Below are 18,630 nucleotides of genomic sequence, written 5' to 3'. Positions count from 1 at the left end.
GAGATTGAATAACAAGTAAAAGGAATAGACACCCTTTTACATAGGCAGGTATAAAATAGTCAATAGTTAAAATTAACATGATAATAACAATGAGAGGATTTGTGGTTTCTACTCTGGTGTGGTGGTTATGCTTTTGAGGAGTGGAAGGTGGGAAAGAAATTATAAATTACTTTGATATTTCAAAGATATGTTATCAGGTATGTTATCTTAGACTAGAGGCCCTTTGCACGAAGATTCATGCAAGAATTGGCCTTCCTTCCCCTGGTTGCTGGCACCAGTTTTTCTCCAGCACCTGGGACCCAGGCCTTCGTGCCAGCTGCCGCTTTCGCTCTGGCCAGAGTCTTCACTTTGGCTGGAGTCTTTGCTCTGGCCTGAGCCTTCAGTGTTTGCTCCAGCCAGAGTGCTGCTCCTATAGCTCCCTCTGCCCCCCGCCCTCCCTCTCATAGCAGGTGTCCTGCCCCACCTGGCTGCTCTATGCCTTCATATGAAAATTAACCCACCATCTTTGTTGGGTTAATTTGCATACTCAGTCCTGATTGGCTGGTGGATGTCACAGAGGTATGGTCAATTTGCATATTTCTCTTTTATTAGTGTAGATAATAAAAAAAACAGCAGACAGGTTCAGTTAAGGCGAAGATTGACCTTTGTTAGAGAAAAATACCATCCTAGGACATGACTACTGGCTTTGAACCGCTTTTAGTTAGTTAGTTTTAATTTCAGATTATTTGATGTGGTTACTTTAAGTCACTGAGTTTGCAAGGCCATCATGCAGGCTTCACCTGAGCTTGTTAGGTTTAGTATGTGGCCCCTTTTTCATCCACAATTCAACTTGATGCTTTTCTACTACTTCTCTCCCATCTTCCAGTTTCTTAATTCCTCATTTTCTATTGCTAAGTGCTCACACTCCTCTGGGTGCCTGACCTCTGTTCTATTTTAAATCCACCTGTATTCTGATGTTAAAGGTCAGGGACCCATTGCTAATTCTATGCTGGCACTATCTTCTGAGCATTAATTACAGACATGTGTAATTAATGCTAACAATAAAAATACTTTCATGCAAAGCACATTTCTGGAACCTAGTGACATAAAAACAAAAATAATAATAGGCTGAAGATATTTTTATGATTATCCAGTTCCACCTGGCTTTGGTTTGATAGCCTGTTTGATAATTGACAGCAAAAACAATAATAGAAGATAGAAATGTTTGAAAAAATCAGAGCATTTTCATAGTTCTAGCCAGCTCCTACTGCTAACCAAATCCATGATGCAATCTTCTTCATTTCCTAGGGGACACCTCTTTCTAGCATGACAGGGAATACATTTGAGGCTTTTTACCCTGCCCTAGATCCCCAACCCCCTACTCCTTTGAACAGTCACTGCTGCTAAGGAACCCAGTGACCCCCTGTTGGGCCTCAGCCCAGTAGCCCGTCCCATTTCCCCCCCTTGCTGAATTGAATTGCAAATCTAGGCATCCCTCAGTGAAAACACTTATATTGCTGATTTCCCTACTCCTCTGGGATAGCAAAACCCGAGGAAATGTATCAACCTCAGTTAGACCAAGTCTCTGATCAGATTAGCTCTTTGCTTAATAAGACTTGAGGTGGGCAGCCCAGCTGCGCTCCTTCTCATTTCACATAAGCAGAAGGGTCAATGGCTGAAGACTCTTATTCTGTAGAGTGAGGTCTATAAAGGTAATGTTAGTACTAGTTTCTCCAGTTTTATCATGAGGATCAGACCAGAAGGCATATTTTCAAGTTTCAATGGAGAGATTTAAAATATAAGAAAGAGCTGAAAATCCTTACCTAGGCGAGGTAACAAAAGTATGGACTAATAAAACTTTAGGTCCTGTTCATTTCTTTTAGGCATGTAGCCCAAACAAAACATGATTCTTTTGATAGCATAAGATCATCATGATTTCAGCCCTCTGGCTTCTTTTCCTAATATGTGAAACATATTTAGATAACACACGATAAGTCTTAATGCCCCTCTCTGATAAAGACTCCTATAACATCCTCAGACTCTATAATGCTTTTATGGGCAGTTATCTTGAGGAAATAATGAGAAGACCATAAAATGAATGAGGAGATTATTCTTTTAACTACTCATATATTTGTCAAACATTTCATTCAAGGCTAATCACATGCCAAAACTCCAGTAAGTAAGCACAGTGCCTGCCTGCAAAGAACTTATAGGTTAGTGGGAGAAATAGAGCCATAAAGGGTAATCATAATCCAATGTGGTCAGTAAAAAAATCAAGGCTATCCACTTTATTAAAAACATCTGCTATTGTTATCAGAGAAAAGTGTGGATGGTCTTTCTCCATTGCTTATGGAAGTGGGGTTCTTGGGGAACCACTGGAATTGGCATTTCTGGAGGCTCCCCTGGGAGGGTTAGATGTGGTAGAAAGCTTTATTTTCATGGAATTATATCTCTGGGTTTGCAAAACCCCATTTCCCTTAATCCAGTCCTAGAAGATGTACAGCTGGAGATTCAGTAGAACTAGAAGCAAAGCCAGCGTTCAAAGTTTCCATCCCATGGTGGAGATGGTCCAGTACAGTCCAATAGTCCGTGGTGAAAGGCCACATGGCTGTGGGCCATATGAGTGAATGTAGGAGTGTGAGAGTTCCACAAGCCAGGAGTCAAATGGAAACAAGAGTGCAAGAGAGCGAACTCCTTTGCTTATGAGATTCAGTATCTCAAATCGTCCCATGCTTGCAGTGGCCATGCCTACTCTGGCAAATGACCTGTTCCCAGGTCTGACTGACAGATAAGTACCTCCCCTATTTCACTCAGATTCTACTGGGCATGTGTCTATTCTTTCCATATTCAGTCCCTTCCCCCAGCAATCTGCGGGGAACAGACCTGGAGACTGTTAGGCTACAGCTTCCAGCAAAGCTGCACACATGGCATGCCCATAATACTGGACTTCTCTTTGCTCCTTGCTTTTATTCAAAACTAGGTTAAATTACAATGGTATCACTATAGGAGTAAAAGTTTCCATGCCCTACTTATAGGCTAAGAAGAACCATAGGTCTCTTCCCCTTTTCTTATCTCCCCCTTGGAGTCCTCATTATTCATCATCGAGGCCTGCTAGGTCTTAACCCAGGATCTGAATTATAATTATTTTGCCTAGTATAAGGATGATAATTCATAGAAATGATTTGAGGCACCTTAAAAGTTGTATTTAACTATAGCAGGCCCTATGGGATCCCAGAAAAGAGCCTGTTGAATCTGTTTTGGGTTATCTTCCAACCCAAATATGTCATCAAAAATGGAGGTTGACCAAGCCAAACTGATGTATCTGGTTACTTATCAGGAAGAATATGAAACTAGCAATAAATGTTAATGTATCTATTTTTGGAAACATGCCGAAAACTAAGACAGGGTTTTGTGTGTTTTTTTATTGAATGCTTTGTTGTTCTTCAACTTTGTAAGCTTATAAGAGTGCTACATTCTTCCTTAGGTGTAGAATAGGCCTTTTCTCTTTCTAGAAAAACATCACTGTGCAATAGAAAATATACTGGTTCATTAGGAGATCTAGGGTTTGGTCTCAGCTCTGTCATTAAATAACTTTGCTCAGATTACTTAAACTCAGAATCTTTTCCATTAAATAAAGTGGCTGAATTAAATGATCCCCAAGTTTCCTACCAACTTTAATAGGATAGTTTCTGTTTCTGAATCTCTGATCTCAAGAGTGTTCAGTAATGATATGTTACTGAATGACAAGATAGGCTCAAAGCATAAGAAATTAGTATGAAGATGTGTCACAGGTTGGGTTTCCTGGGAAGCAGGCTCTGAGATGGAGATTATCAGACAGATGGTTTCTTAAGAAATATTTGTGGGAAGGATCCCTTTGAATGGAATGGAATGAAAGGGAAAGGAAAGGAAGGAAAGAGAAGGGAAGGGAAGGGGAGTAAAGGGAAGGAAGCAACAGTGAACAGAAAGACAAGTGGATCTTTGATGTAGTCTCAATGGAAAATACACATGGGAGTCTTCAGAACCATTCTGAGTTGAATAAGAGAGCTTAACCTTAATACCCTTATGTTGAGCAATCATTGAATATGGTATGCTTTAAGCAAAGTAATCCCAAAAGGGGGCTGACAATTGAGGGATTTCTGCAAACAGCACTTCCAGTAGCTGGAAGAACAAGTCCTTGATTCTTCCTGAAGAGAATGGTACATCACTGCATCCATTCCAGAATGTCTGTGTGCTCTCACACTCTTGTGAGCATCAGTGGAATATATGCGAAAACACCTAACATAGTGTCCATGTTCAATAGATGTTCATTTGTCCATCCATCCATCCATCCATCCATCCATCCATCCATCCATCCTTTTATTACTCCCTCTCAGAGGTCATAGGACTGAAAGGCGAGAATGGGGTCCACGTGGCTGTGGACCATGTGGGCGATTGCAGAGTGTGAGGGCCCTGCAAGCCAGGAGTCAGGTGTTAGCAGCCAGAGGTATGAGAGCAAGAAGCAAGAGAGAGAGAGAGATAACTCTTTTTTTAGGAGCTTATGTATCTCAGATGTTGTGCCCTTGCAGTGGCCACACCCATTCTGGCCAATGACCTGTTCCCAGGTGTGACTGACAAACAAGTGTCTTCCCTATGTCACCCAGACTTTACTGAGCATGCATCTATTTGGCCCTTCCTTTGTTCCCCTCCAGTTAATTAATAACTGGATTAAGTACAATGATGTCATATTTAGTTCCTTACATTTCAGCCCCATGTAGCTCACTAAGCATGTGCTTACTCCTGTGTACAGTGTAAACTCTCAGTGGAACTACTAAACTTGGCAATTTTATAAACAAAGCAGCAGAGATTGGTGCCTGTGACTTAGTGCTGGTTTATGGTGAAGAAAAGATGTCTTGGCAGGTGAATGTGATGTGTGCCATCCCACCCACCAGTGCTTTTCAAGTCTTAACTTGCATTCAAACCCCCTGGAGATCTTGTTAATGTGCAGACTCATTAGGTCTGGAGTGGCACCAAAGGTTCTTCATGCTAAGCAAGTGCAAGGTGATGCTGATGCTGCTGGACCATAGGTTTCCTCTCATCCAGTGACAGAAACATACAGTCTTTCCCAAAGAGAGCTCAAGGTTGGTCCTTGCCTTAAAAGTTAATTTGAATCAGTCATCTGAAAGAAATTGTCATAGTTTTACTGTAGTTACAGATTCTCATTTCTTCCATCTCTTCCTAACTTCCACCCTTCCCAAGGGAAAAAAAAGGAAGAAGGGTAGCAGTAAAGGGAGGAAGGGAAGAAAGGAACAGAGAAGGAAAGAAAAAATGGAAACCATATTGGCAATGTAGTTTGTGGTCAGAACCAACAAAGCTGTACATACATATGTGACACTACTAACAGGTATTATGACACTGACTTAAAGCCTCTTTTTAGTAGGGTCAACATTATCGATTTTGTGCAAAAGAAATGAAAACCATATAGATGAAATCTGCAGACACCAGAGGGAAAGATGTTGTGGATAGGCACTAAGAGTAATGTGAGCCCTTGGGGTTAGAAACACAGGAGGAAAGCCCTGTGATTTGGCTAAACCAGCTCCATTTAATGTGCTGTGGTCTGGTATTTATGCAACAGAGCACCCCTCACTACAATCCCTGGGGTATTAGTTTACTCCTTGATGGTGGCTTCATTTCCTGGCTTCTTAGGCTGGTGGAGGGAGAGGGTGGAAGGAAGCAAATGCTTTTGAAGTAATTTTCTTGCTAAAACATTCAACTTGCTTTTTCCTAAGGGAAAGGAAATATTTTCTGAGATTTCACATGTATAGTTTCTCCAAGCAATAGAAGGAGGGGGCAGGGAATGGAAGCTGGAAACAGCCTTAGTCAGGCCTGTTCTCAGGAGTAATACCAGGCAAGGTGGGGGGAGGGGAGCTTTTCCCTACAAGGCAAGCTCTCTAAAAGCAAAAGAAATATGAAAATTGGGCCTGCTCACCAGGGAAAAACTGTCAATGCAGTGGTGGAATATACATGTGCATGGAATATTTAAAACAGGCTTGGTCAAAGCCCCAAGGGGTATGCATTCTGTCCAAGTAGCTTCTCTGCCAGTCATCTACTGTCTTCCTGACGGTCTCCATCCTGGTTTCAGAGTGATGGTGTTGGGAGGGGCAGGGCTGGTGCTGACAGCCATTGTCTGTATTCTTAGGAGTGTGTGTGTGTGTGTGTGTGTGTGTGTGTGTGTGTGTTTTCAGGCTCTGGCGCCAGGCTTCCAGAGTGAAATCAGAAGCATGATAATTAGGCATCTCCCCCCTCAGGCAAATGGGGAAGGAGTTTGCTTTCCCTGAGAGTCAGCCTGCAGAGATGAAAACCAGGAGGAAACACCTGGCTCAGGATTCCTGAGGTCCATGGTGAGAAGGTGCTGCTCTGAGCATCTGTCATAGACGACACTAGCTGTCAATTTGGGCATCTTGGTCTTTTTTTGTGGAATTTTTTTACCCACTTGTTTGAATGATTTATTAACAAGGAATTCACATCCTGTCCTTGAACATTAAAATCTTCTGAGAAAATGGCACAGTGGGCAGCAGGGAAACAGACATAACAGGGTATATAGTTTTGCTTAAAGGAAATCTCCATGGACTGGAAATAACTTAAAACTTAAAATAGCCTATTTTGTAAGAACACTTGCAGTTTGCTAATTGATTTTCATGTTTAGCTATTGAGTTCCACAACAGGCCTGCAGGAAGCAGTATGATAGTCATCTCATAGATGAGAACTGAGATTTTGAGAGGCTGTTGGTTGTCCAAAGCCACACTATTGTAGGTGGCAGATTTGGGACTCTTCTGCTGCCTTCTGCTACATTGTGACAGTCTCCAAAAAATGAGCTGTTCCATGCCATCTCCATATGGCAGTCATACTTCCTTAGGGATTTATTTTACTATTGTTCATAGAAAATAAACTATAAACTGATCTCCACCCACTTTGTAATTCTAGGCTATATCCTTAGTTGGTATCATTGCATAATATATATATTTCTCCACCCAAAATTTCTCTTGTTGAATGTTGAATTCAAGGGGAAGTTGCCACGCCTATCCCGCCCACTATGATGTCATGGAAGCACAAGGCATCCACTCTGCACCAGGATTACAAAGCTTTCATTGCGTTCTGGTATAAAGCAAGTGAGAGGCAGTAAAGTAAATATTAACATGGGCTTTGGAGTCAGACTTTCCTATATATTCTAACCATATTACTGATTAACCTTTCTAGGCCTCATTTTTTTATCATCTATAAAACAGGAATAATAATATCTCCTTCAAAGTGTCACTGTGAAAGTTAGAATAAAAAATGCATATGACACTCTAGCCAGCTTGGCTCAGTGGATAAAGTGTCAGCCAGCAGACTGAAGGGTCCCAGTTCGATTCTGGTTAAGGGCAGATACCTCCTTGCAGGCTTGATCCTCTACCCTGGTTGGGGTAAGTGCCAGAGGCAACCAATTGATCATACCAATTGATTTCATATCAATGTTTTTCTCTGTATCTCCCAGTTCCTTCAATTCTTTCTTAAAATCAGTGGGAAAATATCCTCATGTGAGGATTAACAAAAACAAACAAAACAGAATGCATATGAAGTGGTCAGTAGGGTACATGGTCCCAGGATATTAGTGACTGCTATTTTTAGGTGCATAGACTTTGCAATGGGACCCTTGATAAAGGTTTGACTTTGAAATACCTGCAAGAATTTTGTGTTTTAAATGCTGTTCAACTGTAAGGCCTTTACTTTCAGCTCTGTAATTCTAAAGGGTTTAGGAAATACTATAGAGCCAAGGCTGTGTTTTATGCATCCTTGTATTTCTTTTGGTAATCAAACACAAGGCCTTCCATGGAAAAGGTGCTCAATGAATTTCAGTTGGCTGGGTAAGATGGGAAGAGACTGTGTATGTGGGAGGGGTGAGAAAATGGGGAAGGTGTTGGATGCAAAGAAATGGTGAATAGGGGGATATGGTGATGTGCCCTTTGAACAAAACTTAATGTCTTTGGATACCTTCTTTATAGCTTTGCCTTTAGGGAAAATACGCTTCTTTCTCTTGTATTTTTTCCAGAGTACAATGTCAACAGAGATACTTTCATGATTATTGTCTTGGGTATAATAAACTCTGCTTTACTAGGGATGTAAGAATATTTATTCACAATAAAACAAAAAAGCAGTTACCTAAATGGACAGAACTTCCAATTTTTTTCAGCTTTGGGAATTACTTGAAGACCAACCATTGCTGGATTCATTGCCCTGCTATTCTTGACCCACACCTTTCTCTTTCTGATGATCACAAAAACCATCTTCTTAGAGGTCTCATCCTGTTCTCTTCTTAGACTGATCTGGTCATCAATAAGATCACAGAGAGCACCTTTACCTCTGCGAGCTTAATCCTCAGCCTCAGTGGAATTATTTCTTTCAACCGACTCCTCAATCTTTTATGAACTATCCTGTGAGATCCCTATTTCTACACTAAAGAAAGTAGATAGACTCTATGTTCAAGATCTCCAGGGAATTGAGATTAAGAGACCTCTTTAGATCTGTTTACCTTGGGCTTAATGACTAGTAAAATCTGTTTACCGGGGCCTAGATGCTGAGATGGAGATGCAAAGCTATAATAAGTTGTGGTGTAAAGGTCATTGAGAGTCCATCCTATTTATCCCTAAATCACTTTACTATTATGTCATTGAGAGTGATTTGTGATTATTGTTTATTATTTTTTAGGATTTAAAGTCTTGTGTTAGATATGCTGAATCAGAACAAACCAGATAGACCCAGAATCATTGTCTAGATTCATCCATTACTGGATCTATGACCTCAGACAAATTGCTTTAATTTTTTCATTCCATAAAATGGCAAATATATCCCTGGTGTGAATTGGCAAAGAATAGAAATAATGGCTGTAAAGTGACTGTTGGTACTTGATATGTATTAGATGTACAATAAATGGGATCCATTTATTATTTTAGTATTTATAAATTGTTCCTCCTTAAGCCATTTCCCATTTCATGAATATGCCTCCTGGGAGGAGTAATACACTTGGTTTATCGGTTTAACTAGCTTTCACATTGGAAAACATATATGTGCCAAGGCATGAGACAAAGAGAAGAGGGTGTTGAAGAGGAAGTGGTCTAGGGAAATGGACAGATATAGCAGGGGGTTAGAATTCATATGGACACTTGTGGTTGAGATTCTTGTGTATCCAGGGGATAGCAGAAGTGCCCTAGAAGCCTGAAAAGGGTAGTTGATCAAACTGGAAGGGGGTGGTGCCCACAGGTTACACTGGAAATAGATACCTATCACCAAATTGTACCCATGATGATTGTATTGGGCACTGTGATAGATCAAGTCATAGAACTCCTGACTATGGGAAAGGTTCTTCAGCACTCCTGTAGCTTCCAAGTAACTCTGCTTTCTACTGTCTCCAGCTATAGCAGAAGGGAGCTTGATCAGAAATAAATTGGACATTTCTTAAAGCATTGTATGTAGACCATGCTTTCCAATACGTAGGAAAGTCTGAAAACCAAGCAGAATGTGCATTCTTTTAGCTTGTCATTTGGCCAATTGTTTACTCACAAGGGGCTGACTTTTGGAGAATTGATCTAGAGGCAAAGTCCATAAACCTCTTTCCCATTTCATCCACACAAACACTGCTTTTTGTGTTTTATTTATAGAGTAGTTAGATTCTGTGAAATAATGGGAAATATATTGGTGATCTCCAGTTCCTGGCACAACACTCCTAAAAATGTTGTAATTCTTTTCCTCTAATACTTGGTCTTTAATCCTGGTTCCTGATGCAGAGCTCCCAAATCTCTTAAATTTTCCTATGTGATAGGAATGTCTTTTGCTCTAATGAGGTGACTCTTGGTGGGCTCCTGAATAGCTTCAGGGAGGGGGCTGGTCTCCAGAATGACCAAGCCATGAATAGAAGGTTAAGTCTTTAGTTCTGTTCCCTATCCTCTAGGAAGGGGAGAGGGGCTGGAGATTGAGTTAATGGTCAATCATGCCTACATGTTGAAGCCTCCATAAAAATCCCCAAAGTACTAGAAGAGTTTGTGAACACATGTACATGTCAGGAGGGTGGCACATGTCAACTCCATGGGGACAGAAGCTCCTGTGCTCAAGACCCTTCCAGACCTCACCCTAAGTATCTTTTCATCTGGTGATTCATTGATATCCTTTTTTAATAACCCAGTAAATGTGGACAAGTGTTTCCCTGAGTTCTAGAAAATTATCATTCTAGAAAATTATCAAACCCTAAGAGGGGGTCATGGGAAACCCTATATTGAGCATATGTGTCTGAAGTGGGGGCAGTTTTGTGAGTCTGAGTCCTCATTCTGTGGGATCCAGGTAGATAGTGTCAGAATTAAATTGAATTATAGGACACCCATCAGGTGTCAAAGAATTGTTTGACATGTGGAAAATCTACACAGCTGGTGTCACAAGTATTGTGTGGTAATTGTCTTAGAGCAAAGGAGAAACAGGAGTGTTTTCATAGATTCTCTTCTCCACTATTGTCTATTACCCTGGGACACTAGGGAAGTTTTTTTGTGTGGTACTTCAATGTTAAAGAAAATGACTTATTTTTATACTAATAAGGTACAAAAAGAACTGGACTGGAAGGGTTGACCTACCATTGATATGTAATGATTTTTTATGAGGTACACTCTAAGTCCAAGCTGCTGGGAGCCCTCCATCCCTTATTAACACACTATACAAACCCCTGAGTTTTTCAATTAGTAACCCATCAAAATTATCTGAAATTGGCCTAGAATAAAGAAGTAGATGATTTGATGGTTTTATGAAACATTCATTATGGCGGGTGGGGTAGAAATACCTTATTCCCTTCCTTAAGTCAAAGCACAAATATCTAGATGGTTGAGAGTTTTCTGGGGCTTGTGAACAATTATGGGTGAGATCTGTGCCATCATTGTAGTTTCTCCTTGAGTTGAATTCACAAACAGATTTATTGCTTCCTATACATTTTAAACCTAGTAATCAATTTAAAGAGCATTTTAAAGTACACTTGCCATGTTTCATCAAGGGTCTTTGATGTCTGTTAAGAACAAACTCAACCCTAGAAAAATCTCACAATTAAAAGAACAGCCAAGAGATGTAGCAGGTATCTGGAATGCCTGACCAAAGCAGGAGATATGCCCAGTTGCAGTTCAGTAAATGTGAAGTTTGTTGTTTTTTTCTTTCCTTGGCCTAGAATGTTGATTTAATTGCATTTAAAATATGAGAAAGAAAACTAGGTTAAGATGCAGGGTTCTTTCCTTGTAATTGAGGAAAACAGACCATTTTAAGGAAGGATCTGGTCAAGACAGTTCAGAGAGGTAACTTGGCCTACCAGAAGGAAGCATACAGAACTACCTGAGATATAACTAGAAGCATTAGAATTCTATTAATAATTACATTATTATTTATTGAGAAGTCCCAGGCATTGTTATACTATTTCTCACCACAATAGTACCAAGTGGGCACTGAAGTTCCTAATATTTAGATGAAAAAAATCAAATGTATCAAGTATTGACTCAAGTTTATAACACCAATGAATGGAAGAGTTTAGATTTGAACCCAAAGTCTGTTCTTATAACTTGCTTATTCTTTATTCCACAAAGTAAATGTTGTTTTGTTATTAATGATTAATTATTCATTTGACATTTATTTAACCAACATTGCTGGAAACTTCCTATTTGCCAGGAATTATAGGGGCTACAACAATTCATAAGGCAAAGCCCTTCATCTAAAGAAGTTTACAGTTTGATAGGGGAAATAATTGCAATGCAAGGCAGAATATAAAATATGCCAAGAGAGAAGTATTTGCTTCTCATTTCTCCTTCCCACAGATAATCAATAATTAATTCTACTATGTATTTGCTTATATCTGTCTTTCAAGGAAACCAAACGCTTTGCATATATAATCTTGTCAGCACTCCCAACAGTAGAATAGTTTCATAGTTCAGTTCCAAAAACCTATGAGCTTGTAAAACTGTGTGTGGCCAATCTCACATTTTCTCATGGTAGAACAGTGACACAATGTCTTGTAATTAGCATTAGTGATCGATTTCAAGCACACAGCACCAACACTGGGGATCACACAACCCCGTTTTGTTTAAATCTGCATGGACACAGTTCATTAAAAAAAAAAAGATTATTGATGGATGAGTTAGTCAGTGGTGCAGTAGGGTGGGGGTAAAAAGGATGAAACACTTTTATTCCATTTTTCCAGCAGCAGAAGGCAAACCCCAAAGGGAAGTTAAGGGGCACTGATAGCATCTGAATGCTGAGTTATAATGAAGGCTACCATTTATGGAAGACTGACTATGTACCAGGCATGGTGCTGAGTGCCTTACTTTCATCACTTCATTTAACCCCCACTTCCTTAACTTTAAGAGGGTTGTACTTATCTTTGGGTAAACACTCTTATTATTTCCATTTCCTTACAAGTGAAGGAACTGGAACTCAGATTGGTTAAGTAACATAGGCTAGTCTGAAATAAACTGGGGTTCAGCCACAAATGTACTCCTTTACAGTTCAGGTGCTAACAACTATGTCATATCCCTTCCCAAGATTGGGAGAATCAAGGAAAGCTGCGTATAGATCGAGGCTGGATGTCCAGGGAAGCTGTGGGCAAGAACCAGGAAGACTGGAATTGGGAAACATCCAGGTTTAAGGTATGTCCATGAATTGTGTAACAGTAAGAACTCTTGAATTGAAATGACAGAAGCCCAACTGAAGCTGTCTTAAACTATAGAGGAGCTTTTTGTCTCAGGGAACCAAACTCTGTCAATAGTGGGAAAAGGGTGGGTCCAGTGGTCTTCATTTAGAGAAATGAAGGCCTCAGGTCTCTGTCTCTTTGTCTCCCCATATTTCAATCCAGCTTCTCTCTTTTCTTTTCACTCTTCAACACCAACTCTCCCCAAGCGGCTGAAGTTATGTGCCTCAGAATTTTATCTGTAAAACTTCATGACTCATGAGAAAAAAGAGCTGTTCCCCTTAAATTTCAGTTAGAAAAATTTCTGATTGGTTTTTCCTGTATTATTTACTTCTCTGTGGCTAGGGTAACATTCTGATTGAAATATTACCCCAACCAACCAGATGGTGGGAGTAGGAGGATAACTATTTCCTCTTCCAGAAAAAAGAAGCAAAAGAGATGTTGGACTGACAGTAACAGCAAGTGTATACTACAAGCAGAAACCAGATTAGTCACAAGAATAATGGACCTAAGAAACTAACCATGTATGGAAAATGTACCTTAAAATTGGTACTTTCTTCTGCCTAATAAAGTGTCCTGTTGCCAGAAGCTAATCCATGCCAACCCAAGATCTACAACATCATAGAATCACAGACTCCTTCCACCTCATATCTCTCCCCATTGCTCTCCATATTCATCCACAATGTTCTCCCTTTAGCTACTTCTGTGTGTAGCTCATTTCTTCTTAAAAATTTCTATCTGTTCCTCTGTTTGAAGTGACTTTTACCCAGTTATTCATATCTCAGATCAAATGCCACCTCCATATAGGGGACCTGACTACCTTATTATTGTAAAGCAATCCCTTTCCAGTTTTATCTTGTCAAAGGACTTGATACCACTGACATTCTTATTCTTCTCTTTTTTACTTTTTCCTTTCCTTTCTTTTCCTCTTCTTTCCTTTCCTTTTTTATTTTCTGTTTGCCTTCTCTAAAAAATAAGTTTTATGAGAGTAGAGATCTTTTCTGTCTTCTTGTCCATTGTAATGCCAGTAACTACAATAACTGCATAGTGTGTGGGTCCTTAACACATACTTGTTGAATAAATAATTAAATGAATGAACCATAGACATAGAAGGGACTATAGTATTTAAATGGAAGGTTTTTCCATAATAGGTGCTTCAGTTATGTTTTCAAATGAATGAAAAAGAGTCAGGAGAATCCCAGAAACCTACATTATTGAATATGCTGGGAATATTGCCGAATTTGAATGATATAACCAAGCCTTCAAATCCTTACACCAATGTCAAATGGAAAATGTCCACTTTCCCCCTTCCTCATTCTCATTAAGTTGTATGATCTGTGTGAGTGGTATTTTGGAAAGGCCTAGCCTCTTGCACGACTATCATTTATTGAGCATATGTCATATGCCAGACGCCATGCAAGGTACTTAAATGGATTACCTCCAATTCTGAGAGTCAAAGTGGTAGGTAACTTGCCCAGGGTCCAATGGTTTATGAAAGACAGGAATGGGATTACAATCCTTCCACTACATCACAGTAGAACTGTTTTCATAACCTGCTCTAGCAGATTAAGGAGATGATGTTAGAGTTGTGTGCATGATGAGATCTAATAATTGGTACCAGTCCACAAACCCATCTCCCCTACCAGCCTGGTCGCCCCCAACTGCCCTCCCCTGCTGGCCTATTCACCCCCAACTGCCTACCCCTGCCGACCTGATCTCCCACAACTGCCCTCCCCTACTGATCATCTTGTGGTGGCCATCTTGTGATGATGTGAGGGCGTTGCGTGAGGGTCCAAGGACCACCTAGGCTTTTATTAGTATAAAAAGTTACTGCTTTATGTCATCTTTTGGGAAGCCTTTCTGGATAATTTCAGAGACTCTTTCCATCTCAAGATCCTTAATTTACTCACATTTGCAAAGTCCTTTTTGCCTTGTAAAGTAATCCTATCTAATAAAAGAGTAATATGCAAATTGAATGTACCTCCGCTACACCCACAAGCCATGCCCACAAGCCACACACACACAAGCCAATCAGGAGCGAATATGCAAATAAACCCAACCAAGATGGCTGTGGCCACGGAGAACAGGAGGGAGGCTTGGGTTTCCCTGGCAATGGAGGAAGCCAAGCTTTCCGCCTGCCCTTGCCGGCCTAAGCCTCCACTCAATGCTACAAAGTTTCAATGATAGAAGATAAATAAATCCCAACAAAAATGGCAGCAGCCACGGAGCTGGAGAGAGCAGGAGGCTAGAGTTGCCCCTGGTGATGGAGGAAGCCAAACTTCTGCAGCCCTGGTGGGCCCAGGCTTCCACTCCAGGCTACAAAGTTTCAATTGTAGAAGATAAATAAATCTCAGATACCAGGGCCTCTGCTTGGGTCGCCGGGGGGCGTGGTTGGCTTGCAAACCACCACAGGCCCCTCGCCCAGGCTGCCCCATGCCCCAAGGGAACCCCCATTCTGATCCGGGACACCCTTCAGGACAAATCAGCTGGCCCCCACCCATGCACCAGGCCTCTATCCTATCTAATAAAAGAGTAATATGCAGATTGGCCATCACTCCAACACACAAGATGGCTGCCCCTATGTGGTCAAAGATTCTGCCCCCATGTGGACACAAGATGGCCACCACAAGATGGCCAGCAGGGGAGGGCAGTTGGGAGGGACCAGGCCTGTAAGGGAGGGCAGTTGTGGGTGATCAGGCCAGCAGGGAAGGGCAGTTGGGAGGGACCAGGCCTGCAAGGGAGGGCAGTTGGGGGCGATCAAGCCTGAAAAGGAGGGCAGTTAGGGGTGACAAGGCCAGCAGAGGAGGGAAGTTGGGGGTGACCTAGCCTGCAGGGAAGGGCAGTTGGGGGGGGGACCAGGTCTGCAGGGGAGGGCAGTTAGGAGTGACCAGGCCTGCAGGGGAGGGCAGTTAGGGTCAAATAGGCTGGCAGGGGAGCAGTTAAGCATCAATCAGGCTGGCAGGGGAGTGGTTAGGGGTTGATCAGGCTGGCAGGCAGAAGTGGTTAGGGGCAATCAGGAAGGCAGGCAGGTGAGCAGTTGGGAGCCAGCAGTCCTGGATTGTGAGAGGGATGGCCGACTGCCCGTTTAGGCCCGATCCCATAGGATCGGGCCTAAACGGGCAGTCGGACATCCCTCGAGGGGTCCCAGATTGGAGAGGGTGCAGGCTGGGCTGAGGGACCCCCCCCCCCCATGCATAAATTTCATGCACCGGGCCTCTAGTATATTTATAAATTACAGGGATTAGGATGCAGATATCTTTGGGGAGCCATTTTCTGCCTACTAGTTACCATGACTGGGAGCTTGGGATTCAGAAAGTCCTCGATAGAACCAGGACAAGTTGGTCCTTTAATTGGGGTGAAGGAGTGCAAGAAGGGCCCCATTGCTGTGGTGGTGGCTACATCACAAATTGGTGAGAGACTGTGAGATCATGCACTGAAGCTAGGAAAAAGTCAAAAGGAGGCAGACCAGTGTTCCTGAGTTTCCTATTCTGTGATTTTGTGTAACCTCATTTGAACTTTCTCTTTTTCATGCTTGTCATATGATCTCTCATTGGTAGACATTTTTTTGTGTGTGTTTTGTTGAATATAACCACACTAATTTATTATTAGTCACTAACCATGGGTAATTCACTGTTGCTTATAAAATGCTACATTAACTACTGCTACCATTTAGTTATCATGTTTTGATGTAGCAAAAACACATCACAACTTTAATTGTCTGAATCAGGCTCTGTGTGTGTGATCAACATGTGATTGGGGCCTTGCTGAGTCCTAAAGAGAACTGGGGAAGCACATTTACAGGAATGCAAGCTGTAGTTGTAGCTCTTGCAGGGAAGTAATGTTCCATGAGTATTTTATTGTTTGTAGGATATAGTAAGGAGTTATTTGTCCTGTGTAAATATCTGACTGTCTCTAGTTCTGCCATCTTTTTAGATGAAATGCCCCAGACAAAATGCCTTCTAAAATAGCTGGGAATAGATGCACATAGAAAGTATTGATGATGCTATTGGGATTTAATGAATTTAATATAAACAGAGGTATATGGAACCAATGAATGTTCCTCTTCTTCACATTAAGCAGGAGGCTAGGAATAGGAGTAGACTAAGGGCTGTGTCATAGGTGCTATTCTACTTTACATTTTGGCACAGGTGCTTCTCTATAAAGGAGAGAGCACAATCTTTGAAATAAAGATAGATTTGGAAGGACTCAAGATTCCAAATCTATCCTTATTAACTGCATGACACAGGGACATTTCTTATCTTTCTGAGCTTTATTTTTCTCATTTTTTAAAAAATGGATAATAATACTTTATGTTTGTTGGGGAGATTAAATAATAACATTCATTAAGCATTAAGTGTGTGTGATATTGAGTTGACACAAATAACTAGCAATTATGAATATTATTGGTTCACTTTTCAAAGATATCTCCAATAATAATTGAGTAGTTGTCAGAGTGCTTTAGCACAGTGGTAGCTATTTTCATTCCTTGAAAGGCCATTCATTCAACATGCTTTCTATTCTGTGTTAGGCTGAAACTGAGGATATAAAAATTAATAAATGAATAATCCCTATCTTCTAGGAACTCACAGCCTTTCTGAAGAGATGACAATTGCTTGAACTGGAGGAATCAGTGAGTGACGTGAGGACATCGTGTGAGGGCGCAAGGACCACCTAGGCTTTTATTAGTTTCCTAATAGTCATTTGGAGAAGAGAGCATGCCACCCTTTGAGAGCAGCATGAGCTAAACCAAAGCACAGAGTGAAGTACAGCCTGGTCTTTGTTGGAAATTACATGTAGATGATATTGCTGTGATATAAGTATATTAGGAAGGAAGTAGTCAGAGTTGAGGCTGAAGATACAGCTGAAGCACGAAAGACTTCTTATATGATGGCAGAAAACTTGGACATTATCTGTGCATGGTGGGGGTTCACTGATGGTTTTAAGTGAGGAGAGATGTGATCTAATTAATATTTTAAAGCTATCTCTCCAGCCATTCTATGGAGAATGGAAGGGTAACAGAGAAATTGGGACTATCAGTAGGAAGGTCTATCAGTATGGTATCTGCATTAAACAGAAACCATCTCATGATACTTCAGTTAAAGAATTAGAGACTGAATGTGAACAGGGTTAAGGGAACCACCAAGATTGCTAAAAACACTTTAAGACTAGCAATGGTGGGAATTGTTACCTATCTAAGGCATGAGAACTGGAGCCACGGAGAAAAAACACTGTGATAGGAACTGTAGCCTTTTTTAGGTCTGGTTCTCCAGAAATTGACCCTAGGGCAGGATTCATGTGCAAGTGAGGATGTGCTTCCAGGAAGAACTGGAAAAGTAGGGGAAGAATCCATGCATGGGTACTATTTCATCCGTATCTTATAAAAAGAAGGCACTGTGCAATGAATTAAGAATGAATAGGAGTCAAAAAGCCTGGTACCAGGTCCTCTGCCACTTACGTCACTCAAAACTCTCTGCTTTTTAGTTTGATTTTCTATAAAATTGGGAAAGTATATCCCTCCAGAGCCATTGCAGGAATGAAAAAATGAAATATAAGGATTTTGTAAGAGGTTATGCCAATGTCAGGTGTTACGATATAGGAAAGTCACAAATATTTTTTAATAAACATCTTTTAACATGATTATTTTCTATCTTTTTCTTCTTAGGTGAAGTATCTGTTTCTTAAATTGATTAAGGTGACATTGGTTAATAAGATTATATTGGGTTCAAGTGTGTATTTCTATGATACACGAACTGTATATTGCATTGTGTGCCTACCACTCAAAGTAAAATCATCTTTCATGACCATATGTTTGACCCCCTTTACTCTTTATTACTCCTCACCCTCTTTCCCTCTAGTAACCGCCATATTGTTGTCTGTGTCTATGAGTTTTTGTTTGTTTGCTTTTCTTGTTTGTTGCTTTCAGTTTTATATCCCAT

The sequence above is a fragment of the Cnephaeus nilssonii genome, assembly GCF_951640355.1.
Source record: "Cnephaeus nilssonii genome assembly, chromosome: 3".
NCBI classification, from domain to species: domain Eukaryota; kingdom Metazoa; phylum Chordata; class Mammalia; order Chiroptera; family Vespertilionidae; genus Cnephaeus; species Cnephaeus nilssonii.
Note: the sequence above shows the minus strand (reverse complement) of the source record.